This window comes from Austrofundulus limnaeus, unplaced genomic scaffold, assembly GCF_001266775.1.
Source record: "Austrofundulus limnaeus strain Quisiro unplaced genomic scaffold, Austrofundulus_limnaeus-1.0 Scaffold841, whole genome shotgun sequence".
Lineage (NCBI taxonomy): Eukaryota > Metazoa > Chordata > Actinopteri > Cyprinodontiformes > Rivulidae > Austrofundulus > Austrofundulus limnaeus.
The window spans coordinates 105,631-116,775 of NW_013953243.1; the positions used below are offsets into that span (position 1 = coordinate 105,631).

An 11,145-nucleotide genomic window follows, 5' to 3' on the forward strand; every position below is an offset into this window, starting at 1 on the left:
GGGGGTGGGGGTGCGGCTTATAGTCCGGTGCGGCTTATATGTTGATGTTCACGCGTTTTTTTTTAAAAATGGCGGGTGCGGCTTATAGTCCGGTGCGGCTCATAGTCCGAAAAATACAGTAATTAATTCAGAAAATCTTTTCAGGACCCCACCTTGATGTTTCAGGACCCCTCTTTGGGTCCTGACCCCAACTTTGGGAAACACTGCTCTAGACAGATTCCCCTCCGCTGTATTCGTGGGGTCGACCCTACTCATATTTGGTATGGCGGTGGGGTCCTCCTGAACCTCACCTGATTAAGCAGTGGTTGCAGGGGCAAAAAAGGGTTGGGTTGAGGTCTTTAGGTGGTGTTTGTGGATGGCTCCCCAAGAGATAGCCATGACTTTAACTTGCTAGCTTTGTTAGCGTGTCACAAGGACAGTGGGATGGTTTCGTGTCCTCTTACAGTTACTTAGCCTTACACTTAACAGCATACATGACATTACTATGTTTTTTTTGTTCTTTATGACATTTGAAACACATGCTTGGGATGTCCCACCATATACAAGATTGATGTGATTATCGCTAGCAGTGCGCTATCGTGTGATGTCGCTAGCAGAGAAAACCCTGGACCACTGTTACAATACTGTGAGCGGAGCCTATTGAGCGGTGCCACACGCAGCTCTCTGACTTTCAGACCATGTCATGGTCCACTTAATCCCTGCTTACAGGCAGAGGCTGAAGCCCTCCAAACCTGCAGTGAAGACTTCAAAAAGGTGGACCACTGAGGCAGTAGAGGAGCTGTGCGCATGCATGGGCTCCACAGACAGGGAGATGTTCAGGATGGCCACAGACAACCTGGACGAGTTTACAGAGACTGTGACCTAATGTGTCCACTTCTGCAAGGAAAGCATAGTGCCAACATGCACCAGGGTGCGCTATCCAAATGACAAGCCCTGGTTCACAGGCAATCTCAGGCATCTCAGACTGGAGAAAGAGATAGCACTCAGGAGCGGGGAGAGAGAGAGCTACAAGGTGGCAAAATACAAGTTTAGCAGGGAGGTGAGAAAAGCTAAAATTGTGTATTCTGAAAGTCTTCAGCAACAGCTCTCTGAAAACAACTCTGCCTCAGTGTGGAGGGGGCTTAGACAGCGAACCAATTACAAACCAGCTGCTCCCCCTGCTGTCGATGATCAGAGCCTGGCCAGTAAATTCAATGAGTTTTACTGTCGCTTTGATCTCCCTTCCACCAGTCAGGAAAATGCTCAGGCCATCCCCATCAGCCACCCCTCCCCATAAATAAATCTGTGGGCCCCCCGCTGAACCCCCCACCCACCATTCCTGAGTGTACCACTCACAAAACCTCACCCACCCCCACTGATGGTCCCTCCTCCTCCTCCACCTCCTCCTCGCCCACCCCCCTCAAAATCTAAGAGCGGTAGGTGTTGCAACTATTCAGAAAATTAAACCACCGCAAGGCTCCTGGACGAGACGCGTCTCCCCCTCCATCCTGAAATACTGCGCGACCAAGCTCACTCCTGTTTTCACACACATCTTCAACACCTCCCTGGAACAGTGTCATGTGCCAGCCTGCTTCAAATCCTCCACCATTATCCCTGTCCCCAAGAAGCCATGGATCAGTGCCCTCAATGACTACAGGCCTGTGGCTCTGACGTTTGTAGCCATGAAGTCATTTGAGCGCCTGGTTCTCCCTCATCTAAAGAGCATCACTGCCCCCCTGCTGGACCGGCTGCAGTTCGCCTACAGGAGAAACAGGTCTGCAGAAGACGCTGTTAACCTGGCCCTTCACTCCATTTTGCAGCATCTGGACACCCCAGGAACCTAAGCGAGGATCCTATTTGTGGACTTCAGCTCTGCATTCAACACAATCCTGCCAGATCTGCTCCAAACCAAGCTCTCCCTGCTCAACGTGCCTGACTCCACCTGCAGGTGGATCACTGACTTCCTGACGGGTTGGAGGCAGTATGTGCAGCTGGGGAAAACTGTTTCAGAGACCCAGACCCTCAGTATCGGCTCCCCTCAGGCCTGTGTACTTTCTCCCCTGCTCTTCTCCCTGTACACCAACAGCTGCACCTCCAGCCACCAGTCTGTGAAACTGATCAAGTATGCAGACGACACCACCCTCATCAGGCTCATCTCAGACAGAGATGAGTCTGCTTACAGGAGGGAAGTGGTTCAGCTGGTGTCCTGGTGCAACTCTAACAACCTGGTGATCAACGCACAGAAGACAGTGGAGTTAATTGTGGACTTCAGGAAAATCACAGCCCATGTGGGCGGCTGTGGCGGAGTGGTTAGGGAAGTCGTCCTGGAACTGGAAGGTCACTGGTTCAATCCCCCGTCCAGCTGTCTCAGTCGTTGTGTCCTTGGGCAAGACACTTCACCCACCTTGCCTACTGATGTGGTCAGAGGGTCCGGTGGCGCCGGTGCATGGCAGCCCCACCTCTGTCAGTGCGCCCCAGGGCGGCTATGGCTACAGTGTAGTTTGCCATCATCAGTGTGTGAATGTGAGTGTGAATAAGTTCAGTACCATTTACCATTTTACCATCCATCCACTCTGGTTCTCAGCAACTACTCCATCCTGACTGTGGACTCCTTCCGCTTCTTGAGCACCACCATCACCCAGGACCTCCAGTGGGAGCCGACCATCAGGTACCGCATCACAAAGGCTCAGCAAAGGATGTTCTTCCTACGGCAGCTGAGGAAACACAAACTGCCAGAAGAGATGATGGTGCGGTCCTACACAGCCATCATTGTGTCCATCATCACCTCCTCCATCACTGTGTGGTACACTGCGGCCACAGCAGGCAGAGACAGACAGAGACTGCAGCACATTGTGCGCACTGCCGAGAAGGTGATCGGCTGTAACCTCCAACATGTAGAGGAGCTGTACTCCTCCAGAGCTCTAGGTCGCGCAGGGAGAATTGCAGCTGACCCTTCTCATCCTGCTCACAACCTGTTTCATCCCCTCCCCTAAAGCAAAAGATGGGTCATTCGGACCAGAACCTCCTGCCACAAGAAGTTTTTTTCCTGTCAGCCATTAGAATAATGAAAAATGTTTAATCGGCTCTGGCCCATCGCTGCCGGCTGCGCTTGCATTTTTGTTCTCATTCTTTTATTTGTATTCTGACTTGTTTTACTTCCTCACTTCAGCCACTTAGCTTTAGTTCTCTTACTCCTTGCTTATGCGCAACATTACACCAGAGCAAATTCCTAGTCTGTAACTCGTTTACTGACAATGGCAATAAAGTGTTTCTGATTCTGATTCAGATAAAGAAAATCTTGTGGATATTTTTAAAAACTCATCTTCAATTTTTTTTTACGTCTTGAGTAACTGTGAAATTCACACCCTCTTCCTCCTTGTCTCTCCAATAAGCTGCCCGCAGGCAATGCCTCCTTCACACACACACATACACACACCACTGCAACATTATCTGCTCTGCCCCAGACAACCCGACCCCCCCTCCATTGTATTGTGTGAGAATGCTAAGGAATTTGTTGTATGAAATTTATGGATTTCATGAAAGTTGAGTTAAAGAAAGAAAATATAATAAAAGGAAAGTTCAGTCCCACCTTGAGGTAAACAACTTCTCTAGACTTTTGACTGCATCTGATGTAGCCTGCATTCACTCACCATCTAATAATCTAATATTCTCTCCAAAAGTTGTGCAGAAATATCTGATTGAAGTCCGAGATTATGCATGCATTATGTGTAAGCATTTACCCCCCTTATTTCTTTTGGATTTCATGCCAAATCCTTCCCGTACCTTAGTTTCGCTACTCTGTACATTATAAGTGAGAATGACATTCAGGCAGTGGACCCGTGGGCCACATACTGCAGTTTCTGAAGTGCTGCAGAGTATTCCTGAGGAGGACAAGTTCTGTGATCTTTGTCTTCTTAATGTCATCACAGATCACCAGTGGCAGCTCTTAACTAGTTGAGAGATCTCTGGAGCTGTCTTAAATATCTGGGAGAGTAAGAATGTAGTATGTAAAATAAAATATGACATCTTTCCAAGAAATTTTGAATTGAGAAAGCTTCCCTGGAAACCTCTTCTTTAAAACAGAAGTCCAGTTGTTGTTTTGCCTTTTTAATCTTCACCAACATACCCACGGTTGACCCAAGATGAAGATAAACAAGTATCTCTTAGCAAACTGGCAACTTCAATAGTAGATCATGGTAAAAAAAATGGTAAAAGGACTGTACGTTTATAAAACCTTTCTATCCAACCAGGATACTCAAAGCGCTTCACACAACAATCTGTGCCCTCATTTTCCCATTCATGTGGCACCCCTATTATCTCTCCATAAAACTAACATGTACAAATCAATCTATAGAGGCTAATCAGTGCTTCAGATCACTTTCATAAACTGATGCGACACACATCGGAGGCGGTGGGGATTTAGTGTCTTGCCCAGGAACACTTCAACATATGACTGACTAACAGGGAATTGAACTGCCAACTCCCTGGTTAGAGGATGACTCCCTTAACCACTCAGCCGCAGCTGCCCACAAAAAAATGTTGGGCACCCCTTTTATAGAGCACCTGCATGCCTCTTTACAAATTTTAGTGCATCAAAGTTCTATAGTCTCAAACAGATTTATTTTGGACTACTTTTTCTACACTTGTAGTTGCTCCAGTTTACTTGAGGTCACAAACAATAAGGTGGAGGATTTAGGAGTATAAATAGCATGCAGGATCCAGTCTTGGACCAGCCTGGAAGTGATGTGGGGGTAGTGCACAGTACAATGATTTCTTGAATGTGTTTGTGAGCATTATTAAAAAGCCATATATTTCTGCAGCAGCCCCATAGGGGCTTTTTCAACTGGCTGATCTCTGTACTGGCAGATGGGTTATGAAACAAGCCTTGCTGAGGATTCATCACTATGAAGGGCTAAGGCAATTCTCTCTTCTCCTTTCTTTCTTCTGCTATCCCATTATTTTACGTTTCTTTTAAGTTTTGATCTATTGAACAAACTATACACGTGGTTCTAAAACAGTTAAGTCAGTTAACAAATGAGTGAGCAGGGTTACAATTTCCTGACATCTTACCTAATATCATTTGAACAGCATGTTTGTTCTGGGTTTGTGGCAGGCAATGTAGGTTCAGAATGTCCTGAGGCATCTCAGTAATACAGGTAGAAAAAATCAAAAAGAAAAAAATAAGTAGGTCCTCTGGATGGGTTCATCTTTAGTGAAATGTTCCGTCTTTCCTCCAAGAGACTTCTTCAGTCTGATGAGTTTCAGGTGAACGCAGCCTTATAAGCACGGCCTCCACATGGACAAACAGGTTAGTCACATGCAAGAGAGGACCATTGCCTAACAATAGGCTTGATTAGCTCTGTTGTTCATAGAGGGTCACGTACCCCATCACCTGACTTATTGGTTTGGATGCTTCGGCTGCGTTTCTTTAGTGTCGTGTTATCTGTTTGTAGTGAGTGCAAGCGGGGCTCGACGTCCCCTYGTTTTTGTCTCTATTTCCCTCTTTGTGTTGGTTATCATTGGGGCCCTGATTCACACCTTTTGCTCACAAGGGGCGGAGTCATACTTGCAATAACAGCATTGTAGGTGGAGGACAACTGGACACGAAGGCCTCCAACTCTGTTTAATGGTGGACGGTTTTTCTTCACAAAGATGGCTTCCTTTACTCCTCTCTCAAACCAACGTTCCTCTTTATCAAGGATGAGAACATCGCCATCCCTGAAAGAGTGACCGTTGGCCTGTAGATGAGTGTAAACTGCAGAGTCCTGACCTGACAACATAGCTCGTCTGTGCTGGCTCATTATTTTGAACAGTGGCTGTTTTGTTTCCCCAATGTACCTACCTACCTTCTTGGCGAAAAAATGACCCCCTGGGCTACCTTCACCTTGTCACCCTCACTGAAATAACGTTTCTGGCTGCTGATGCTTTTCTCCATGGCATCCAGAGAGCCCATCCCCCGATACTTCTTCAGCCGCACACCATCTGAGAAGAAGTACTCTCCGGGAGCCTCGGTGGTTGCAGCTAGCAACGAGCCCATCATAACAGTCGACGCTCCAAGAGACAGAACTTTCACCACGTGGCCCACGGTCTGAATGCCGCCGTCGGCGATGACCGGCACGCCGAAGCGTCGGGCGTACTCCGCTACCTTGTACACAGAGGTTCCCTGGGGTCGCCCACATGCCATCACTTCCTGTGTGATGCAGATGGATCCGCAGCCCATGCCAACTCTCAAAGCATCCACACCGGCATCAATCAGGTTCTTGGCCTGGGCTGCTGTAACAACATTTCCTCCCACAACTTGTAACTCTGGATATTTTTGTTTAATATAGCTGATCATGTTGATCTGATACACAGAGTTGCCTTGTGACGAGTCTAATACGACGACATCCACTCCAGCTTGCACCAGCAGGTCCAGTCTGTATTTGTCGTCCTCTCTGGTGCCGATGGCCGAGCCGCACAGAAGCTGTTTTCGGGAGTCTTTTGAAGCCAGATCTCTGTTCTTCTTTAGATCTGTCCTGGCGATAATGGCCACCAGCTCGTCGTTGATGTCAAATCATTTGATGTCAAATCATTTAGTTAAGTACATTTGTTGTAATTTTTTTCCTTAGTAAACCTCAAAAAACTAATTTCGTTTTTGGTTTTTATTCATTTAAAACTGATACTATTTTAATATGCAATAAATTTTAAATAACTGCCAGATATTGAAAATTTTAGTTGTTATTGAAAAGGTGCAAAATTATTTACTCACAGGAATATTATTGTCCATTTTACACGTAAAATAAGCCAAAAATACCAGGTGGAAATTTTTAGTCTTTTTGACCCTTTGGTGTTAAAGGGTTTACAGATGCAGACCGTCCCTCTGTTTTTCCACACTCCATACGTATGTGTGCATGAGCTGCAACACAACCATTCAAATTAACAAGGTTAAAAAAAACAGAAAATCAAAAACGAGAGATGAAAAAAATGCTCAAGACAGATATTCTCCCAAGAGTAATTTCTTTTGGGTACATAAATTATGAAGTACTCAATAAAAAATGAAGTGCAACATGCAAAACCTGCAATTGGAGAATCACAGATGGAGATGAAACCACTTCAAACTTTGTTCAAGATTTGAAGTTGCACAAAGAACGTTAGGTGCTTCTTTTCCTTTGCTAGCTGACTTTAGGTGACTTCCTGTTATTAGCATGTGTACTCTGGGCTACATTGATGATACCTCTTAGCTTTCACATGTATGCTATGCTTTGTCATGCTATATAAATTTGGTTCTTCAAGTGCATCCACGAATAGTGTTCAGTGTTTTAGTTCATGATTGCTGGTGGATGGTGAGCGGGGGTCCGTTTCAGAAAGCAGGTTCTTTACTTGAACTCGGGGAAGAGAGTTTCTCTCTGTTCCCATCATATTACTGAACCGGGTCCAGTTTTATCTGAGGATGGATTGTGTATTTGAATATGGAGAAAACGGCTCTCCATATTTGAAGACATCTACGTTGAGAAAATATATTGTTAATAAATATATTGTTTACTGCAGTCAATGTACTAAGTCTACAATTTTTTTTTCAGTTATAACTCATCAAATGGTGGCGTGGGGGTCACATGTTGCCCATTTCCAAAACAAACAAAACAAAATCCAGTTATTTTGCTATCCTTCAGAAATTCCTGTTACAATTAAAAATGTACAATAGTAAGGACCCTAAACATTACACTCAGTGGGGTAGTTAACCCACAGTGCAGCACATTATTTTGTGTCTTGGATAGTGATTCTGGCAAGCTTAATTCACACAACATGTCTTTATCAATACTGAGATGTGAAATTGGCAACAAAGACTGTAGACTGAACCCTCTACTTGAACTGACAAATATTTATTTTACCACCAAAAAAGAACACATGGCCTTTTATTTACATTTAACATGTAACTGCAACATTGGTAAAAAAAATAATTGTCATGGACTAATTATTAACTAAAAAAAGACTCGAGGGGACTTGAAATTCCTAGTTTCAGACTTGGGACTTGACTTGACTGTTGCCTGTCTCGACTTGAGACTTGACTTGACTTGACTGTCTTTGCTTGAGACTTGACTCGAGACTTGGTGTCATGGTTTGTCATTTTATGCCTTGGTTTTTCCTCGTGTTTCTATGTTCCCCTGTGTGTCTCTGCTCAGCTGCCCCACATCACTCTGCTGATTACCCTTGTGTTTCTCCCCAGGCGTTTTCTGTTCCCTCATTAGTTTTCTGTGCATTTAAGCTCTGTCTTGTCTCTGTGTCAGTGTCCGATCATTGTGCTGCAAAGCCTGTCTCGGTTTTCATGTTTCATGTAGTTTTTTCGCCACGTCTTTCTAGTGAGTTTTTCCAGCTGCCTAGTCAGCTTTTTGATTTAATAAAGACCTTATTTTTTGTTACACCTGAACTCTGCCTGTGCCCTGGGTCATTCTGTCTAAACTTGACACTTGGATGAAGACTTGAGACTTATTTGAGACTTGCAAAACACTGACTTAGTCCCACCTCTGTTGCACACTGTACAATATCTGTTAATAAATTATTGCATTGTAAAAAATATGTCATGTTTTTATACTTATTTATGTGCATTATGCACTGTATTGTATCATGTTGCATTGCAGTGGGCAGTAGTTAGCACTATTGCATCACAGCAAGAAAGGTCACAGGTTTGCCTCCTATAATTTCTATGTGGACTGGTGTGAGTGAGAGTGAATGGTTGTTTGTCTCATTTTCTCTATTTGTACCTGTGATGGACCTCCAGCCTCTCTGGGGTGTACCACACCCCTCGCACAAGGACTGCTGAAAGAGGTCACCAGCTCCCATACAACAGTTTTCCGATCATTATGCTATTTATAGCAACTAATAGAGTGATGATTTTTCATATGTATTCTGAGAAATTCTAAGGCCCCGAAACTTTAAGGATCCATACACAGCTGGTTTTATTTTTTTGCGTCAAAAAGAAAATAAAAGGACAGATGGCACAGAGACAACCTAGAAAACCAAAAGCAGTGGGAGCCACAGGAAGCTTTGAGATTGATGATGATGATGGATAAAGTGGAAGTAATGATTAGAATACAAAAGAAAAAGCAGTGTAAGGAGGATGATGAGAAGCTCCATATAAGAGAACAGAATAATGAGAAATTAAAAAAGTTAAATAAATAAAGGGTTAGAATAGAAAGGTGAGTCGGGTCAGGATTTGACTAAGTTGGTTCCCATGGAAATTGAAATTAGGCAAGGGGATAGGAGGAAACAGATGACATTATAATCAATTTGAGGATGAATCAGAAACACGAGCCACTGTGGAGGGAGGGGGCACTCGTTTCCCCTACCAGGCCTCCAGATGGCCCCGGCCCCGACTGAGTGCAAGCCCTGTCTGAACACGCTGCGTGTGTTTCTGTGTGTTTTAGAGACAATGCCATCTGCCAGGAGTACAACGGGAGTTCAGAACATGCACAGCTGACACATCTGCTGCCCATGCAGTGTCCTGTCTATATGTTATTACATGTGTATAACATACAAACATAACACTGTATGGAAGATTTATCTTGATAACACCTGTCCAAAAATTAGTAGACTAATCAGCATAAACTTACGTGAGAAGAAGCAGTGAGGCAAAGGAGAAAAAAATTAATTTATTGCCAATCTTGATCACTGTGACTATAATTTTTATTCTTGAAAAGATACAAATATCAGATGAGCAAAACAGCAACTGCAACTCATTCAGCATGTCTGCCATCATCATGAATATACAGATTCTATGGATCATGCAAAATACTGGGTGGAGAAAATGCAGATATAACAATTTTACACCCTCAGTATGATTTATTTAACCTTGAAACTGGTTGTGCCACTGTTTCAGTGTCTATACATCTGTACGTTTGAAAGTCAGGTGCAAACGTCTGCGCACCTTCAGTCTGGCTTTATTCCCTCTGCTCTGTGGTGTGACGGTAGTTAAAGATCCAATTTTAATATACTGTAAATAAAATGGCATATGCCTACAGCCCAGCAGCTTAAAAAACTATAAACTCCATCTCACATATTGACTGTCTGTTTATTTTTTTTTTGTGATATCCAGAAGGAGTTTTTTTTCCTTTCTGAATCTTTCTCCAAATACAGCCTGTTACAATATTAAAATATAAATGCAAACCAACCATTTTTTGAGTGAACTTGTGATGGCCCGAGTTGTCCCTCACTTTATTAAAATAAATAAATAAAAAGAATAAAAAGAAATCTCTCCATCCTCATTTCTAAAAAGAAATAAACATTAGTGTTTGTATTATAATATTAATTAGTACGATATTTAAAATCAATTTTGAAATAGAATTAACGAAATTAGTGTCACCTCTGATTACCCATGTCAAGCACCTGCGAACCGCACAGCCGCATTGCTTTAAAATCGCCCCACCTCAATCATTCAGTGTGTGCTCACTGTCCGAAGAGGCAGAGATCTGCAGTGCTGGTCCAAAAAAGCGCCTGCAAGTTACATCACACCCAAGCGTGAGAAACAAACAAACAAAGAGTGCAAAAATCCTTCATATAATCATCCCCAGAGAGTTGTCGCCGAAAACTAAAATCCGTTGTGGAAAAGTCGCTGATTCCAGAGCGCCTTTTAATGACGTCACCGCCAGCCGAAGTAGCTTGGACAAACGCATGGTTTGATGACGTGTGCTATCTTAAAACCAGCATAAAGTAAGTCTCTCTTTCAAAATAAAACTTGTGCGTGTGTTAAAACAAAACTTAAAACTTAAAAAAAACAATCAATATTTTGTTTTTAGGTTGTCTGTTAATAACCAGACAAGAACTTCAATTAAGTTTGTTCCATTTTATTGTCATCAAAAAGAAATGCTTGTTGGTAAACAATATATTTGTGTTTTTGTTATAGCTCCATTTTTCTACAAATCCTTATTTATGTCTACAACTACTTTTCATGTCTACAATTTTTGCATTTGTGTCTTCAACTCGTTTTGTGGAGTATTTTTTGAATTGCTGAGGAGCTAAGAATCCCTTTTTGGAGAAAAAAGGCAATTGCTATGAAAAGACTGGGCTCATAAACTGAACACAAAACTGAAACTTTGGGGATTTTGTATGGACATTGGGGGGGAAAGAGTTTTTGTTTGTTGTATTTTCTATTTTTGTGTGTGAATAATATATTTGTCGTGGAAAGAATGGTCA

The 11,145-nt window shown here is 43.2% G+C and overlaps 1 pseudogene; it reads right to left on the bottom strand.

Moving 5' to 3' along the window:
- Positions 1-5,806: 5,806 nt before the first annotated feature.
- Positions 5,807-6,745, bottom strand: LOC106532854 (inosine-5'-monophosphate dehydrogenase 1b pseudogene; annotated as a pseudogene).
- Positions 6,746-11,145: the final 4,400 nt, after the last annotated feature.